The following is an 18,484-nucleotide window of genomic DNA, read 5'->3' as shown; positions in this document are numbered from 1 at the left end:
AATCCAAATACACCACATCCACTGGTTCTCCCTTATCTATTCTACCAGTTACACCCTCAAAAAACTCCAGTAGGTTTGTCAAACACGATTTCCCTTTCATAAATCCACGTGGACTTTGTCTAATCCCATTGATATTTTCTAAGTGTCCTGTTATCACATTTACTATCTTCTTCTGTTCTGATCTATCTTCCACTCCTTAAAGCACCAGGGTAGACTTTCACTTGGGGCGCCAAATAGGCATCCAATGGGCGGGGAGATCGGTCTATCTGCCCAATGGAAAGTGTGAGAGGCCTGAACCATTTTGGTGGCCGGGCCTCCTTGTCATCTGTCAGGAGACCTGCCCACAGGTTTGTGAACGTCAAACAGGCAGTGCGCCAATGAGGGTGGGCAGGATTTCAGGCTGATCCAGCGAAAACATGCAGAGAGGTTGCATAGTGGTGGGCAGCACGGTGGCATAGCGGTTAGCACTGTTGCCTCACAGCGCCAGGGACCCGGGTTCGAATCCGGCCTCGGGCGACTGTCTGTGTGGAGTTTGCACATTCTCCCCGTGTTTGCGTGGGTTTCCTCCGGGTGCTCCGGTTTCCTCCCACAGTCCAAAGATGTGCGAGTTAGGTTGATTGGCTATGATAAATTGACCCTTAGTGTTAGGGGGATTAAATACGTGGGGTTACGGGGATAGGGTGGGATATGTGTTGGTGTAGGGGTTACGGGGATTGGGTGGGATATGTGTCGGTGCAGGCTTGATGGGCCGAAATGGCCTCTATCTGCACTGTGGGGTTTCTGTGATTCTGTGATCTCTTAAAGTGCTTGGCAATGTCTTAAAGCAGCAACGTCCTTTTTGGCTGCAGAGTTGGAGCACAAAACAAAGAACCGATATGACAGGATTTTCAAGATTTTCAGATGCTGCCCTGGACAAGTTTGATTGAACAAACAGAGGAGTGCAGGAGCATCCTCTTTTCCTCCAGCAGGATGACAGTACTGAGGCAAACACAGCAACAGGCCTGGAGGGAGGTAGGTGAGCACGTCAACACAGTCAGCCTCACCCCTCGAGCGTAGGTGCAATGCAGAAAGAAGTTTAATGACCTGACCTGCCCAGCCAAGGTAAGATTTACTTCTTGCGATGTTTCTTTCTCTACATTATACCTAGCCGCAGCAATTGTCTTCCCACCCCATATCCCTCCAAGCACGCCCACCCACCTGCTTTCCCTTAATTAATAATGGGCATTAAGCCTACTTTGCGTCTAGTTTCAGCTGTACCATCAGCAGCTGCTGTTGCTGTCACAACTGGCACATGCAGCATGATGCCTCCTGGTTGCGCAGGGAAATCCCTGCACTCTTCTTGTATTTGCCAGCAAATGTCACCCCCCTGCCACTTTCCTGCTCTGCAACACCTCCCCATCTTGCGCACTGGTGCCACATGGCACACTCGTCATGCACATATCAGCAAACTTCACACAAATTCACGGGCCTCTGATGCAGCCATACACTATTAAGCTCCCCTTCTTTCTGCAGGACAAGATGTGGCACAAAATTGCGAGAGGATGAGAACAGGAAGAGGGCCAGACTCCCTTCAGGTCCTCGCATCCATGGAGCAGGAATCCCTGGAGATTCTGGGCACAGGCCTCCCTGTGGGGATGGAGAGGTAGGAGGAATAGAGCAGCTGGGTCTCTGCCTTTCTCTTTTTCATTCTATTTGTCTTGAATGTGCAGCTTCTTCAGGGAGCTGGCCAAACTGCTGAGGCTTCACCACTCCACATGTCCAAGGCTCCCTAACCTGCCCATTACTTGCTAATCATTCTTCCTCTCCATTTGTAGGTCCTTCAGAAGAATCTGCCACTGCTGCAGAAGACAGTCAGCCTCGCCCGACTGCGGTGTTATTTCTTTGTCTTTACCAAGCAACAACACAGAGATCAGCACCCTGGGTGGGATAGTGATTTAGAGGGCTCTTCATAGGAAGAAGTGCACATCAAAAGGGAGCACTAGCTGGCAGTGGTGGCCAGGAGATGAGAGGACATGGCTGGCTGGATGGCAAGCCCAGGTCCAAGCATTGCCGAAGGGGCGGAGATCGTAACTTCAGTGGCCCAGCCTTTAAGTGAAGAATCTTGGCAATGGATCAGTGGACGCTTTGGACAACCTGCTCAGGAGCTGCCAAGTCATGGCTGAGAGTATGACAGAGCATAGGAAAATGAGCACTTAGAAAAGGCACTATTGGGTAACACCTGGGTGACTCTGTTGTTTCATTCCAGTATTGAAGCCAGTAAAGATTTAGAACCTGTGGTATGTTACGTGTGTGTGTGAGTGTGAGTATGAGTGTGTGCGCGTGAGTATGAGTGCGTGCGCGTGCACGACAGTGGCTCCACAATACCATCAGAGCCTTTGTTTTCAAACGCCATGTGAAAAGAAAGACTTGCATTTCTATAGCGCCTTTCATGACCTCAGGACGTCCCAAAGCGCTTCACAGCCAATGAAGTACTTTTGAAGTGTAGTCACTGTTGTAATGTAGGAAACACGCCAGTCAATTTGCACTCAGCAAGCGCCCACAAACAGTAATGTGATAATGACCAGATAATCTGTTTTTTTAGTGATGTTGATGAGGGATAAATATTGGCTAGGGCGCCAGGGAGAACACCCCTGCTCTTCTTCGAAATAGTGCCATAGGATCTATTACTTCCACCTGAGGGGGAGACGAGGTCTCGGTTTAACGCCTCATCCGAAAGACGGGACCTCCGACTGTGCAGCACTCCCTCAGTACTGCACTGGCTGTGTGTTACTGATGGCCTTTGCTTTTTATTTCATCTGGTGTTGGTTGATAGAAGTATATTAGTGAGGAATTCTGGAGGACATGCTTTCTTTCAAACAGTGTCATCTTTAACCTCCACCTTGGTTTACCATCTCATTGGAAGGATGGCACCTCTGACAATGCAACATTCCTTGGGCACGGCATTGAAGTACCAGCCTCCTTTCATGTGCTCACATCCTGGAGTGGAACTTGACACGTAACCTTCTGACTCAGAGGTGAGTGTACTACCAACTGGGCTAAGCTGACACTAACTCACAAACTGTTTCTATTAAATTGCAAAGTGGTAGCTTTGTGGGGAATATAAGTGCATCATTTCCTCGGGAAAAATCAGCATTTAAAAATAAACAGGAAGTGAACAGAACGCAAACGGAATATAAAACATCAGACACCTGTTTGTAAATTCAAGACTGTAAGCTAAAATAAGCCTTGAAATTAATGCTGAAATTTATATGAAAGCTTATCAAATTCTTCTGTCCACACTTTAAATGGCGACATTAAGTCAAAGAGGGTACTGTGGATTTACTCACTGTAATTCCCAGGCTCTAATTTCTGGGCTGAGATTTATAACCAGCTGAAATTTCACTCTTGCAGTTTATATTGCATCGGAACTCTCTTTATTTAACTGGTGCCTTTATAACTCACTCAGGTACTCATTATTCTGCATGCACCCAGCCAAATTTTTCAAACCATGTAGAAAAGAGTTAAGGGGAAACTCAAAATAATGAGGCATTTTGGAGCACCATCTGCGCTTGTAATAATCATCATTTTAACTAGATATATTTTATAGATTACACTTCAATTAAATTGTTCCCTGTGTTGTGCCATTAATAAGATCCAAAAGGATAATGAGCAGAATACTCACAATATCCCACATCTGAAGGAGACCTTCACAACTCATGGCCACCTCTGTTACTGATGAGATATTAAGGATTCACTAGATTTTGCTGTTCTCACTTGTGTGCACTCTATTTATTTCAGGAATAGGAGGAGTGGGTTCATGAAGTAAGCCAGGATCTAGGATGTTGCAGCACCAGACTTTCAAATGGGAAAGTTGTGTTTCCTTTTATTTTAAACTTTCCACCCTCTCCTCTCCTGAAGGTCCCGACTTGGGGTGAGATCTGGCTCCACAGGCACTGGCAACACAAAGTGCTTCATCTAGGTAGTCAAGTGAGGTTCTTCACTGTGAGTGGCAGCAGGCAGGCCAATCCTGTCCTTACCCAATGTCCACATCTGTGCCCTTTCCCCAAAAGGGTCACTCGTCTCTGGAGCACGATCCCCAGCTGGCATTGTCCCCTCTGCAGCCTGAGGATCTAGTGAGGTTTAGTTACCACCTTAAATAATGGGCTCCCAAAGCAAGCGCTCTACTCGGAGCTCCGACACGACAGGAGAGCCCCAGGTGGGCAGAGGAAACACTTCAAGGACACACTCAAAGCCTCCTTGAAAAAGTGTAACATCCCCTCCAACAACTTGGAATCCCTGGCCCAAGACCACTCAAAGTGGAAGAGAAGCATCTGGGAAGGCGCCGAACACCTCGAGTCTCTTCGCCGGGAAAAAGCGGAAGCCAAGCGCAAACAGTGGAAGGAGCGCACGTCAACCCAAGCACCCCACCCACCCGCCCCTTCAACCACCGTCTGCCCCACCTGTGACAGAGACTGTAGGTCCCGCATTGGACTCATCAGTCACCTGAGAACTCATTTTTAGCATGGAAGCAAGTCATCCTCGGTTCCGAGGGAGTGCCTAAGAAGAAGATCCTGTGGGATATGGTGATGGGGGCCTCCAAGTGCGCTGCTATGGCGTGCAGAGCTCAAGACTGGATCTCAAAGGTATGGACTGGAAGTCACAAAAGGCATTCCAATTGTTGATTCATATTAGTAGCGGGGTTGTGTGCAAGCTTTAGCCTGAACACAGTTCTTCAAGGCAACACTGAGAAGGGTTGATGGGTGAGTTGTTCTTTTTCATCCTTTTTCAATGACAGTAAATGTCCAGTGTAGGTTAACCTTGCGGTCTATTGAATGTGTCCAAACAGTTCTCCATAGTTCAGAACGCCTAAACACATAATAGAAAATCTTCATTTGACTCGTAAGAGTTTCAGGACCAAGGCGTGAGGTGGATTTGTGGTAAAAAGGAGAAAAAGTAGAAGAGAAGGCAACCTCGTGGTAGGCAAGTCTCTTTTCCAAATACCCTCCACATGAGGGCCTGGATTAAGCAATTGCTGACAAATAACCTTTGTACACACCACTGGATTTTGACATCTAGAATATCAGGGTAACTGTCACATCAAAGGCTGCTTGACCTAGATCCTTCCAAATTCAATGCTGAAAGTGGATGTCTGTCATATAGCTGATGAAGAGACTCTAGGGCTCAGGAAAAAAAGCTGCTGGAAGGCTTCACCTGGAGGCCAACGAGGACAGCATGTGCTCATAAATCTGCACAGTATGTCAGCCTTGGCTCAGTGGTAGCTCCCTTGCCTCTGAGTCCGAAGATTGTGGGTCCCACCCCAGGAACATGAGCACATAATATCGGCTGACACTCTAGTGCGGTACTGAGGGAGTTAGAGGGTAAATCGAGGTCCTGTCTGTCTTCGTAAAATCCACTGCACTATTCAAAGAAGAGGTGTTCTCCCGGAGTCATGGTTACCCGTGCACCTCAGACATCTGGCTGACTTGGAGCCATTAACTACTGAGTCATGCTGAAGATCTGGATCAGAATCCAGCTCTGTCATTTTAGACTTTGACTAATATGTCAAGTTTACTAATTGTATCTGAGCCATTTAGAAAGACTAGGGGAGAAAGGAATAGCTATCTGGCAAGGGATGCCTATAGACACATGGATGCATTTAGATGAGACGAGCCACATAAAAGGTTATTACACAAGATTAGGGCTCATGGGGCTGGGGGTAATAAATTAGCATGGATAGAGGATTGGTTAACGGACAGAAAATAGAGAGTAGGGACAAACGGATCTTTTACAGGTTAACAGGCTGTAATTAGTGGAGTGCCAGAAGGATCAGTGCTGGGGCCTCAGCTATTTACAATCTATATTAATGACCTAGATGAAGGGACCGAGTGTCATGTATCCAAGTTTGCTGATGATACAAAGCTAGATGGGACAGTAAGCTGTGAGGAGCACACAGCGGGGGCAAATTTGCCAGCCCTGGGGATGCGGGTATGCAGGAGGGACTGCCAGGAAAATGGCAGAATCTGGGGGTGGGTACCCCCAACCCGCCTCTGTGCCATCTTCCCAGGAGGCGGGTACCTGACCAACGCTGGGAGCCGCCTCCTCGAGGCAGGAAGGGGATTAGTGCCAATTAACTGCCTATTTTGCGACCTAAAGTGTGGGCTTCCTGACGGCTCCGAACCTCGCCAGGGTCAGCGAGGCGAGCCGTGGGTCTGCGGGGGTCGGAGGGGCCGAGATGTCCGGTGTGCAGGTGAGTGATGGGTGCACGTGTGCAGAGGTAAGTGTGTGAGGTGAGTGTTGAGTGTTTTAAAAGCTTTACTTACCTTTGCTTCTTCCTCCAGGCTTCATCCCTTCAGGTCTCGGGAGTCCCTCGGCTCACTGGCAGAGAAAGCAGAATGGCCGCTGCATTCTCAGGTTTCTGCTCAGGAAGGCTTTCTAATTTAGTCTTGAGTAAAGACTCAACTTAGAAGACAGATTGTCAGTGTTTGACAGCTTCACAGAGCTGTCAAACGATGACAATTCATCTGTCAAAAGCTCTTGACAGATGAAATGTCACTCGCTGATGTACCCAGTAACCGGCTGTGGTAAACCACGTTCACTATCGTATCACTGTTAGTAGTTAGCACTGTTCACCACTGTTCGTTATAACTGTATCACTGACCACTATTGTATCACGGTACGAGGTCGCCTCTTGCCACACTGCTATACCTGGGATGACCACTGCCGACTCCGCCTTGGCTCCACCGACCAGGCCAGGTATAAAGGTGAGCGACTGGCTGGTATTCCTCCTGCTTGGATCGGATCACCCACGAGAGTGGGCTCTGTTATTTAGTCAATAAAAACCTTTAGTCACCTTCGTAACTCTTCGCCTTTTATTGGAGGAATTGATAGGTATATCAATTTTATTGACTAAATTTAATGATGTCCGACAACGAGTCACAACCGGCGGAGGAGCCACCAGCGCAGCTCCCAGGAGCACAGCCACACCAGCCAGCTTGGCTGCGAGCCCTCAGACCGCCGTACCTGGACCTGAACCCACGAGCAGCAAACTCAGCCGCAGACTTTAAACACTGGCTGGTCTGCTTCGAATCATACCTGAGAGAATCCAGCGTCCCTCAGGCATCCAAACTAAGTGTCCTGCAGGCACAACTGAGCCCGAGAGTATACACTCTCATCGAAGACATGACTACCTACGAGACCGCCATCAACCTGCTGAAACAGAAGTACCGGACCCCGGTAAACTACATGTACGCTAGGCACCTCCTAAGATCACGGCCGCAACAGCCAGGAGAATCAGTAGCCGAATTCTCACAGGCGCTATATGCACTCGCCAGGAACTGTGACTTTAAATCGGTGTCGGCAGCCGAAAATACTGAAGATAATATCCGTGACGCATTCCTGAAAGGCCTACGGTCCGAGTACTCACGGCAAAGACTGCTGGAAGCTAAAGACCTCGCTATCTCCCTGGAAGTGGCCCACCAAGATCAGGAAGCATTCACCAGGTACTGCTCGCGACCCTGGGACTCGGGCCCGACCCCTACCACAGCACCCTTCCCAGCGCCGCCCCCGGGACCTACCTCTGCGTCGGCGTCCCGGACCCGACCGGCCCTGCCACCCCCGGCACCGGCCCCGACATCGGGCATCCGCGATCGGGCCGCCGGCTGTTTTTTTTGTGGCCAGGAGAAGCACCCGAGGTCGCGCTGCCCAGCCAAGAACTCCATATGTAAAACCTGCCTGAAGAAAGGCCACTTCTCCAAGGCCTGCAGGAGCGGATCCTCAGAGGCCAGCAGTGCCGCATGCGAACTATGGGGGCGGCCATCTTCGTTTAGGGCAACTGAGGCCAGCATCCCCACACATGAGTCATGGGGGCGGCCATCTTTGTTTAGGGCAACTGAGGCCAGCATCCCCACACATGAGTCATGGGGGAGGCCATCTTTGATTAAGGCAACCGACCCCAATAGTGCCTCATGGGGCCCTACCTCGTGGGAGACGCCATTTTACTCACCACGCCCGACCGCCTCGCCCGCAGATGACAACGACTCGCTCAGCTACACACTAGCTTCCGTCACCCTGGACCAAGCCCGCCCGCACCATCTGTCCAAGTCAATGATGGACATCAAAGTGAACGGCCACGCCACGACCTGCCTGTTCGACAGCGGAAGCACGGAGAGCTTCATCCACCCAGACACGGTGAGCCACTACTCCCTCTCTGTCCTACCAACGCGCAGCCGAATCTCGATGGCATCGAGGTCCCACGCCACGGACATCAGCGGCTACTGTGTCGTGACCCTGTCGGTTAAGGGCACGGAGTATAAAAACTTTAAACTCCTCGTCCTCCCCCATCTCTGCGCTGCCGTCCTACTAGGGCTGGACTTCCAATCCCACCTCCAAAGCGTAACCCTAGCATACGGTGGACCCCTCCCCCCACTCACAGTCAACAACCAGCAAACGTTAAACCGCCCACCGCGTAACACCTGCAGCCTCTCCACCCTCAAGGTCCCGCCACCCTCTCTGTTTGCTAACCTTACCCCTGACTGCAAACCCGTCGCTACCAAAAGCAGGCGGTATAGCGCCGGGGACAGAGCCTTCATTAGCTCTGAGGTGCGGCGCCTCCTGAAAGAGGGCATTATCGAGGGGAGCAGCAGCCCCTGGCGTGCCCAGGTCGTAGTCGTAAAGACCGGCGATAAAAACCGCCTGGTCATCGACTACAGCCAGACCATAAACAGATATACCCAGCTGGACGCATACCCCCTCCCCCGCATATCTGACATGGTCAATCAGATTGCACAGTATAAAGTATTCTCGACCATCGACCTGAAGTCGGCCTACCACCAACTCCCTATCCACCCTGAGGACCGCCAGTATACCGCCTTCGAGGCGAATGGGCGCCTATACCACTTCCTTAGGGTCCCCTTCGGTGTCACTAATGGGGTCTCGGTCTTCCAAAGGGAGATGGACCAGATGGTTGACCAGAACGAACTGCAGGCTACATTCCCCTACCTAGATAACGTCACTATCTGCGGCCGCGACCGGCAGGAACATGACGCGAATCTGGAGAAATTCCTCCGTACGGCCCAACGGCTGAACCTCACCTACAATAAGGAGAAATGCGTGTTTAACACCACGCGCCTTGCCATCCTCGGCTGCGTAGTGGAGAACGGAATCATCGGCCCCGACCCAGAAAGAATGCGCCCCCTCATGGAGCTACCCCTCCCCCACTGCCCTAAAGCACTTAGGAGAACCCTGGGGCTTTTCGCCTACTATGCCCAATGGGTACCCAATTACGCGGACAAAGCCAGACCCCTCCTGAAAGCCACTTCCTTCCCCCTCACGGAGGAGGCGTGCGCGGCCTTCTCCCTCATTAAGGGAGACATAGCCAAGGCCACGATGCACGCAGTGGACGAGTCCATCCCCTTTCAGGTGGAGAGCGACGCATCCGACTTCGCCTTAGCCGCCACCCTAAACCAGGAGGGGAGGCCAGTGGCCTTCTTCTCAAGGACCCTACAGGGCCCCGAGATCCGACATTCGTCGGTCGAGAAAGAGGCCCAGGCGATCGTGGAGGCAGTACGGCGCTGGAGGCACTACCTGGCAGGCAAACGATTTACCCTCCTCACCGACCAGCGTTCGGTGGCTTTCATGTTTAATAACAAGCTGAAGGGCAAAATCAAGAATGACAAGATTTTGAGATGGAGAATCGAGCTCTCCACCTACGATTATGAGATCTTGTACCGGCCAGGCAAGCTGAACGAATCCCCTGATGCCCTTTCACGAATGACATGCGCCAGCGCGCATATCGATAGGCTTCAGACCCTCCACGACCAGCTCTGCCACCCCGGAGTCACCAGACTCTACCATTTCATTAAGGCCCGCAACCTGACCTACTCCATCGAGGAGGTCAGGACCATGACCAGGAACTGCCAGACCTGTGCGGAGTGCAAACCGCACTTCTATAGGCCGGACCGAGCAAGCCTGATCAAGGCCACCCGCCCCTTCGAGCGCCTGAGCATCGACTTTAAGGGGCCCCTCCCGTCCTCTGACCGTAATGTGTACTTCCTCAACATCGTTGATGAGTACTCCCGTTTCCCCTTTGCCTTCCCCTGCCCCGACATGACCAGTAGCACGGTCATTAAGTGCCTGAATGCCCTCTTCGCCTTGTTCGGGTTCCCGAACTATATACACAGCGACCGGGGCTCCTCCTTCATGAGCGAGGAACTCCGGCAATTCCTCCTAGAGAGAGGTATTGCAGCAAGCAGGACCACCAGCTACAACCCCAGAGGTAACGGTCAGGTGGAAAGAGAGAACGCGACGGTATGGAAGGCCGTCCTCTTAGCCTTAAAGTCTAAGGGCCTCCCAACCTCCCGCTGGCAAGAAGTCCTCCCGACAGCGCTGCACTCCATCCGGTCATTACTTTGCACGGCCACTAACACCACCCCCCATGAACGAATGTTCGTTTTCCCCAGGAAGTCGACTACGGGAACCACTCTACCAACCTGGCTGACCGCTCCGGGGCCGGTCTGGCTGCGGAAACACGTGAGGACCCATAAAACGGACCCCCTGGTCGAGAGGGCGAACCTCCTGCACGCCAACCCCCAGTACGCCTACGTGGCGTACCCAGACGGGCGGGAGGACACTGTCTCCCTACGAGACCTCGCACCCTCAGCCGATCCGGAAACACCGCCACCACCCCCCCCCAACCTCAGTCCAGGTAGACGGCATGCCGGAACCCCACGAGCCCTCGCCGACCACGCAAACACCAGCATCAACACCGGATAAGGCACCAGCACCGGATAAGGCAACACCACCGCTGCGGCGATCGGAGAGGCTTACGAAGCCTCCGGACAGACTGACCTACCAGAATTGGTAGTACACTTCACCCCGCCGGACTTAATTCTAAACAAGGGGTGAATGTGGTAAACCACGTTCACTATCGTATCACTGTTAGTAGTTAGCACTGTTCACCACTGTTCGTTATAACTGTATCACTGACCACTATTGTATCACGGTACGAGGTCGCCTCTTGCCACACTGCTATACCTGGGATGACCACTGCCGACTCCGCCTTGGCTCCACCCACCAGGCCAGGTATAAAGGTGAGCGACTGGCTGGTATTCCTCCTGCTTGGATCGGATCACCCACGAGAGTGGGCTCTGTTATTTAGTCAATAAAAACCTTTAGTCACCTTCGTAACTCTTCGCCTTTTATTGGAGGAATTGATAGGTATATCACCGGCTTTCCCTTAATTGGCCTGCTAAGCCTGCTGGACGGGCTTAAAGAGGTGAATCAAGGGAAAATAGCGTGGGCTGGCCATTAGTCGATGGAGGCGGGACTATAAACCTGACAAGTGGGAGTGCCGCCTCCAAAAGCTCCCCATTGAGAAAATCCAGCCCAAAGAGTCTGCAAAGGGATATAGATAGACTAAGTGAGTGAGCAGTAAGGTGGCAGATGGAGTATAATATAGGGAAATGTGAGGTTATTCACTTTGGTAGGAAGAATAGAAAAACAAAACATTTTTTAAATGGTGAGGAGCTTTCAAATGTTGGTGTTCAGAGAGATTTGGGTGGCCTCGTGCAAGAAACACAGAAAGCTAACACAGAAAATATAGAACAGCAAGCAATAAGGAAGGCAAATGGCATGTTGGCCTTTATTTAAAGGGGGTTGGAGTATAAGAGTAAGGAAGACTTGCTACAATTGTACAGGGCCTTGGTGAGACCACACCTGGAGTACTGTGCACAGTTTGGGTCTCCTTACCTAAGGAAGGATATACTTGCCTTGGAGGCAGTGCAACGAAGGTTCACTAGGTTGATTCCTGGGATGTGAGGGCTGTCCTATGATGAGAGATTGGGTAGAATGGGCCTATACTCTCTAGAGTTTAGAAGAATGAGGTGATCTCATTGAAACATACAAGATTCTGAAGGGGATTGACAGGGTAGATGCTGAGAGGTTGTTTCCCCTGGCTGGAGTGTCTAGAACTAGGGGGCATAGTCTCAGGATAAGGGGTCGACCATTTAAGACTGAGATGAAGAGGAATTTCTTCACTCAGAGGGTTGTGAATCTTTGGAATTCTCTGCCCCAGAGTGCTGTGAATGCTGAGTCTTTGAGTATATTCAAGGCTGAGATAGATAGATCTTTGGATTCTCGGGGAATCAAGGGATATGGAGATCGGGCGGGAAAGTGGAGTTGAGGTCGATGATCAGCCATGATCTTATTGAATGGCGGAGCAGGCTCGAGGGGCCGTATGGCCGACTCCTGCTCTTATTTCTTATGTTCTTATTTGGTGTATCAAGCTCATCCTTCCATAGAAGCCTATGGTCCACCTATTGCGGTATCTAACAGATTCCAGAGTTTTTGTTCCATTACGCAGGATATGAAGCCCATGGGATCAAAGGGACAGTGGCAGCGTAGATACAAAATTGGCTAAGGGGCAGAAAATATAGAATAGTGGTGAACGGTTGTTTTTCAGACATGTAGAGAAGTATACAGTGGTGTCCCCCAGGGGTCAGTATTAGGACCACTGCTGTTTTTGATATATATTAATGACCTGCACTTGGGTATACAGGGCATAATTTCAAAATTTGCACATGACACGAAACTTGGAAATGTAGTAAACAGTGAGGAGGATAGTAACAGACTTCAGGAGGACATAAGCAGACTGGTAAAATGGGCAGACACATGCTGGTGCAATTTAATGCAGAGAAGTGTGAAGTGATGCATTTTGGTAGGAAGAATGAGGAGAGGCAATATAAACTAAATGGTACAATTTTAAAAGGGGTGAAGGAATAGAGAGACCTGGGGTGTACGCCAGTGGGGTAAAAGTTTTACTTTATAAATCACTGGTTAGGCCCCAGCTGGAGTATTGTGGCCAATTCTGGGCACCACACCTTAAGGCCTTAGAGAGCGTGCAGAGGAGTTTTATTAGAATGGCACCAGGGATGTGGGACTTCAGTTACCTGGAGAGACTAGAGAACCTGGAGTTGTTCTGCAGGGAAGGTTAAAGGGAGATTCAGTAGAGGTGTTCCAAGTCATGAAGTGTTTTGATAGAATAAATAAGGAGAAACTGTTTCCACTGGCAGAAGGGTCGGTAACCAGAGGACACAGTTTTAAGGTAATTGGCAAAAGTTATATAGTCAATAAAGTTCTCTCTCATCTGCCTTATTTCAAGGCTGAAGAATCCAAGTTTTTCTAATATTCTCTCATAAATCAAGTCATCTTACACTAAAGATTGACCTTGTGGCCATTATCTGCACTGTTTCCAAGAGCGGGACATTGTCCTAGTGCTTTGATGACCAGGATTAAATGTAATACTCAGGTATGGCCGGCCTAGAGCACTATAGCAACGTCATCATGCTGACCTCAGACGTGATTTGGCTATATACCTCAGCTTCTGTTGGCTTTGTTCATTGCTGCTCTGCAATGACTGGATATAGTAAGTACTGAGTCTATTATCACTCCCTGGTGTCTTTCAGCTTCTCATCTAGGAACATAGGAACAAGAGGAGGCCATTTAACCCCTCGAGCCTGTTCTGCCATTCAATGAGATCATGGCTGATCTGCGACCTAACTCCATATACCTGCCTTTGCCCCATATCCCTTAATACCTTTGAACAACAAAAATTTATCAATCTCAGATTTAAAATTAACAATTGATCTAGAATCAATTGCCGTTTGCGGAAGAAATTTCCAAACATCTACCGCCCTTTGTGTGTAGAAGTGTTTCCTAATTTCACTCTTGAAAGGTTTGGCTCTAATTTTTAGACTATAGCCCCCTAGTCCTAGACTCACCAACCAGCGGAAATAGTTTCTCTCTATCTACCCCTATATGTTCCCCTTAATGTCTTGAAGGCTTCGATCAAATCACCTTTGAACCTTCTAAATGCCACGGAATACTTCGAGGGAATACAACCCTAGTTTGTGTAATCTCTCTTCGTAATTTAACCCTTGGAGTCCAGGTATCATTTTGTTAAACCTATGCTGCACTCCCTCCAAGGCTAATATATCCTTCCTAAGGTGTGGTGCCCAGAACTGCTCACAATACTCCAGGTGAGGTCTAACCAGGGTTTTGTATAGCTGAAGCATGACTTCTACCCCCTTGTATTCTGGTCCTCTAGATATAAAGACCAGCATTCCATTAGCCTTTTTGATTATTTTCTGTACCTGTTCATGACATTTTAATGATCTATGTACCAGGAACCCAAGTCTCTTTGTACCTCCACTGTTGTTAGCTTTTCATCATTTAGTAAATATTCTGTTCTATCCTTTTAGGGTCCAAAATGGATGACCTCACATTTGCCTACAGCCAGAATCTAGCCAGTTCAAATCCATTAATTAAGTATGTCCACCATTTTTTTTCTATTGAGTAACACCTTTATTTAATTGTATTGAATTTCATCAACTGTAATCCTGCCTACGTGCAAATTTTATCTAGGTCCTTCTGTCGTCCTTTGGCTGCATCATCACTCGACTGTCCCTTCCCAATTTAGGATTATCTGATAACGTGCATGCCATTTATGAAGTAGATTGCGTATGCAGATTAAACAGCAGGTTCCCCAAGCACAGATCCTAGGGCATTCAGTACATCTGCCCAACCTAACTCCTCTATTAACTGCTGCTCTATTAGCCGCTGCTTACTCTCTTTCGGCCAATTCCTTATTTACCTCCAAGCTAGGGGGCATAGTCTCAGGATAAGGGGTCGGCCATTTAAGACTGAGATGAGGAGGAATTTCTTCACTCAAGAGGGTTATGAATCTTTGGAATTCTCTACCCCAAAGGGCTGTGGATGCTGAATCGTTGCGTATATTCAAGGCTGAGATCGATAGATTTTTGGACTCTCGGGGAATCGAGGGATATGCGGATCGGGCGGGAAAGTGGAGTTGAGGTCGATGATCAGCCATGATCGTTTTAAATGGCGGAGCAGGCTCAGGGGCCGTATGGCTTACTCCTGCTCCTAATTCTTATGTTTTATGTAAGATACCACCTGCCTTAAGCCAGTGGGGTATCAACATGTCATGTAGAACTTTACCAAAGGCTTTTTGGGAATCTAGGTAAAGAAAGAAAGAATTTGCATTCATACAGCTGCTTTTATAACCTCAGGACATCCCAAAGCTCTTTACAGACAATGAAGTACTTTTTTTTCGCAGTGTAGTCACTGTTGTAATGTAGGAAACGCGGCAGCCAATTTGCACACAGCCAGATCCCACAAACAGCAATGTGATAATGACCAGATAATCTGTTTTAGTGACGTTGGTTCAGGAAAAAATATTGGCCAGGACACCTGGGATAACTCCCCTGCTCTTCTTCGAATAGTGCCATGGGATTTTTTACGTCCACCTGAGAGAGCAGACTGTTTAACGTCTCATCCGAAAGAAAAAGTGCTATTTCGAAGGCTGAAGGGGTTTTTAAATTCTCAGAAATAGCACAAAACACTTCCAGAATTCCTTTTAAAATAGTGTGAAAAACAATAAAACTAAGGACAATATTCCCCTATAATTAATTTAAAAGGGACTATGTGCAGTCTCTCACACACATATATGATTTATAATGTGAATCTGAAAACAGTTAAGTTTACAATTGTACTGATGGCTGAAATCCCTCTCTGATGATCGGTGACAGGGCCACTTGACCTGTAATCTGGACAGCTCTCTATAGGCCTCTTCCATAATCTCATCCACTTTACTTGTGCTTCAAGTCTCTCAAAAAGGTGGAATTGTTTTTTTCCCCCAGCAGGGCACTAGCCCACATTATAGGTTTACAGCTCCTGGCCCCTTGCAGCACAAGAATCAATCGAACACAAAATCCACTGCAGTGTGCTCATTTTAGAACTTTTTCTTTGATATACAGCAAAATTGCAGGATTACAAACCTTCGACCTTCATGCAAGCGGCCATTTCTAGCTGCTTACTGCTGCATACCACTGAACCTCTCACTGGACATAATGTCCACTTTCATGCCTTTCCTGGTTTTACATATTTATATTCCTCACTTAGTTTCACCACCTTCTTCCCTTGTTACTCTCTCTGCTGCCATCTTTTTTTCTCTTTTGTTTTATCGGCCCAGAATCTGATGTTAAAATATCCACTGCTCTTTGTTGGCCTCTCTTGTAGAGATGCCCTACTTGCAATGCTATGCTTAGTAACAGGGAGGTGGTGGCGGAGGCGAGGCGCAAAACCATACCATCAATTTGATCCCATTTCCCATACAAAACCAAACAAGGCTTCAAATTTACATCGCCCTGCCAGCACCTCCATTTACCAGACTAGGGAAACGGGTTTGAGCTTTGGCCCTGTTCATACTCCAGCATCTGTTCGGTCAAGCTGGACGGGGGCCAGTTCATTCCTACTGCTGAGCTTGTTTCAGAGTTTAGCGGCATGAACAGAAACCCCTTGTTGCCTCTTGCACATGCAGTGGTTACAGTATTGGGCTACCAACCCAGAGGTCATGAGTTCAAATCCCATCGTGGCAAGTTGCGGAATTGAATTGAATAAACCTGATCATTTGTAATGAATCGGTGACAGAAAGAAAATGACCATTAAAGCTGCTGGACTGTCATCAAAAAAGTAACTGTTGGAGCATGGAAAGATTTACCACAAGGAGCAGTTGAGGCAGAGACCGTTGCTTCTTTTCAGGGAAAATTGAATAAATATTTGAAGCAGGGAAAGATACAGGGCTAAGGGGAGCGAGCAGGCCAATAGGATTCATTTTTGATTGCTCTAGCATAGAGAAGGCATGGACTCAATGGGCCGAATGGTTTCTGCCGGTGCTGTATGGTTCTATTATTGATCCCTTTTCACTAGCGCCATCTCCCATTAATGATTCATCTTTTGTAGTTTTCACTTATAAACCTGTTAACCAGCGTTCCAACTGATCCTACATAAACTCATTGCCTATGAAACAAGCCTGCATTCAGAATCTTCTTTGCGATTTGAGCAGTCGGTTTGTGAGATTCCGGCCTTGGTGTGCAGCTGCGCCTCATAGGGGTGAAGATTGCAGAACTGGCTCTAAAGTGTGGCAGCTCCAAGTCTGACTGTACTTCCATTGAGTGAGGCTTGACAATTTCTAGCAGAGGTCACTGGATGGACAGTCATGAGTGGGAACCCTGGCTGATTTTCACAACAACAACAACAAGTATTTATATAGCTCCTTTAACGTAGTAAAACATCCTAAGGCGCTTCACAGGAGTGCCATAAAACAAAATTTGACACCGAGCCACATAAGGAGAAATTAGGGCAGAGGAAAGAGAGGTAGAGATGCGGAGAGGTTTAGGGAGGAAATTCTAGAGCTTAGGGCCTCGGCAGCTGAAGGCACGACCACCAATGGTTGAGCGATTATAATCAGGGATGCTCAAGAGGCCAGAATTAGAGGAGCGTAGCTATCTCGGGGTGGGGGGCTATAGGGCTAGAGGAAGTTACAGAGATAGGGAGGGGGCGACGCCATGGAGGGATTTGAAATCAAGGATGAGACTTTTAAAATCGAGGCATAGCTTAACCAGGAGCCAATGTAGGTCAGCGAACACAGGGGTGATGGGTGAACAGGACTTGGTGCGAGTTCGGAGACGGGTAGCCAAGTTTTGGAAGACCTCAAGTTTACGTAGGGTAGAATGTGGGAGGCCAGCCAGATGTGCATTGGAATAGTCAAGTCTAGAGATAACAAAGGCTTGAGTGCAGGAACACAGGCTAACTGTAGCACCCCATCTGCTACCCTATTTCAGATCAGCTACTCCAGCACATTTCCAACAGGATTTCCAACATCTGCAGTATTTTGCTATCGTACTAGTGTTTGGTTCACTGCCACACCTCTTCTAGGAATGCCTACCTTGAAGAAGTTCTGCTCTTCTCTTCGACGGGATCTCCGTTTGGCTCTTCAACCTTGTTCACCTTCATTACTTTCAGTTTCCCTTCTCGTGTTTGATCAGGTATCTGCCAAGACTCGGTTTCACAGCCACATCATTTTCCTCAGCAACTGTCTCCGGTTCCGACTTATTCCACGTGGATTCCAACTAAACTTCCACCCTTCGTGCTTCGGATCCACCCAGGATTACAAATATCTCCAAGATATTCATCGTTCCTCGAACTACTGCTCTCGCCGCATCCTGAGATCCACGCTCAACGCCATGCGGCGCCACATGAACACACTCGACCTCTCTCTTCAGCAACGCCGGCGCAGTCGATCTCAAAGCTGTCCGGGTCCACAGTTCCATTTCATCTTTCGACTCATCCGACGCTTCAACAAAAAACTTTTCTTCTTCCTTTCCAATGTCAAGGATCGCAAGCTTCATCAACTCTTGGACACCAACGCCCCTCCGGAACCTTCTTCCCCTTCACTTTCCTCTGACCCCCCTTCTCCCAATCTCACCCCCTGCCGTGTTTTCACCATCCCCTCTGACCTTCCCCTCTCTGACCCCGAACGATCAGTCCTCCGCAAAGGCCTGAGCTTCATCCCCTTACACCCCCATCTCAATGAATTTCGAGCTCGGCACGATGTTGAGCTCTTTTTCCGCCGCCTTCGTCTCCGTGCCCA

General features: G+C 48.8%; 1 protein-coding gene and 1 long non-coding RNA gene across 3 annotated transcripts in view; one reads left to right on the top strand and one right to left on the bottom strand.

The window, feature by feature from the left end:
* Window positions 1-18,484, bottom strand: part of ctnna2 (catenin (cadherin-associated protein), alpha 2) — a 1,873,786-nt gene that overhangs the window by 172,630 nt on the left and 1,682,672 nt on the right. The gene's annotated exons all lie outside the window — the stretch shown is intronic.
* LOC147123696 (uncharacterized) lies at window positions 687-4,379 on the top strand. Its single transcript, XR_015080574.1, has 3 exons — window positions 687-1,101; window positions 1,513-1,642; window positions 1,815-4,379. It is a non-coding gene; the product is annotated as an uncharacterized LOC147123696 (long non-coding RNA).

The sequence above is a fragment of the Somniosus microcephalus genome, chromosome 2 (genome assembly GCF_052327205.1).
Source record: "Somniosus microcephalus isolate GS21.2 chromosome 2, FLI_Smic_1.0, whole genome shotgun sequence".
Classification (NCBI taxonomy): domain Eukaryota; kingdom Metazoa; phylum Chordata; class Chondrichthyes; order Squaliformes; family Somniosidae; genus Somniosus; species Somniosus microcephalus.
Note: the sequence above shows the minus strand (reverse complement) of the source record. Positions and strands in the feature narration are given on the sequence as shown.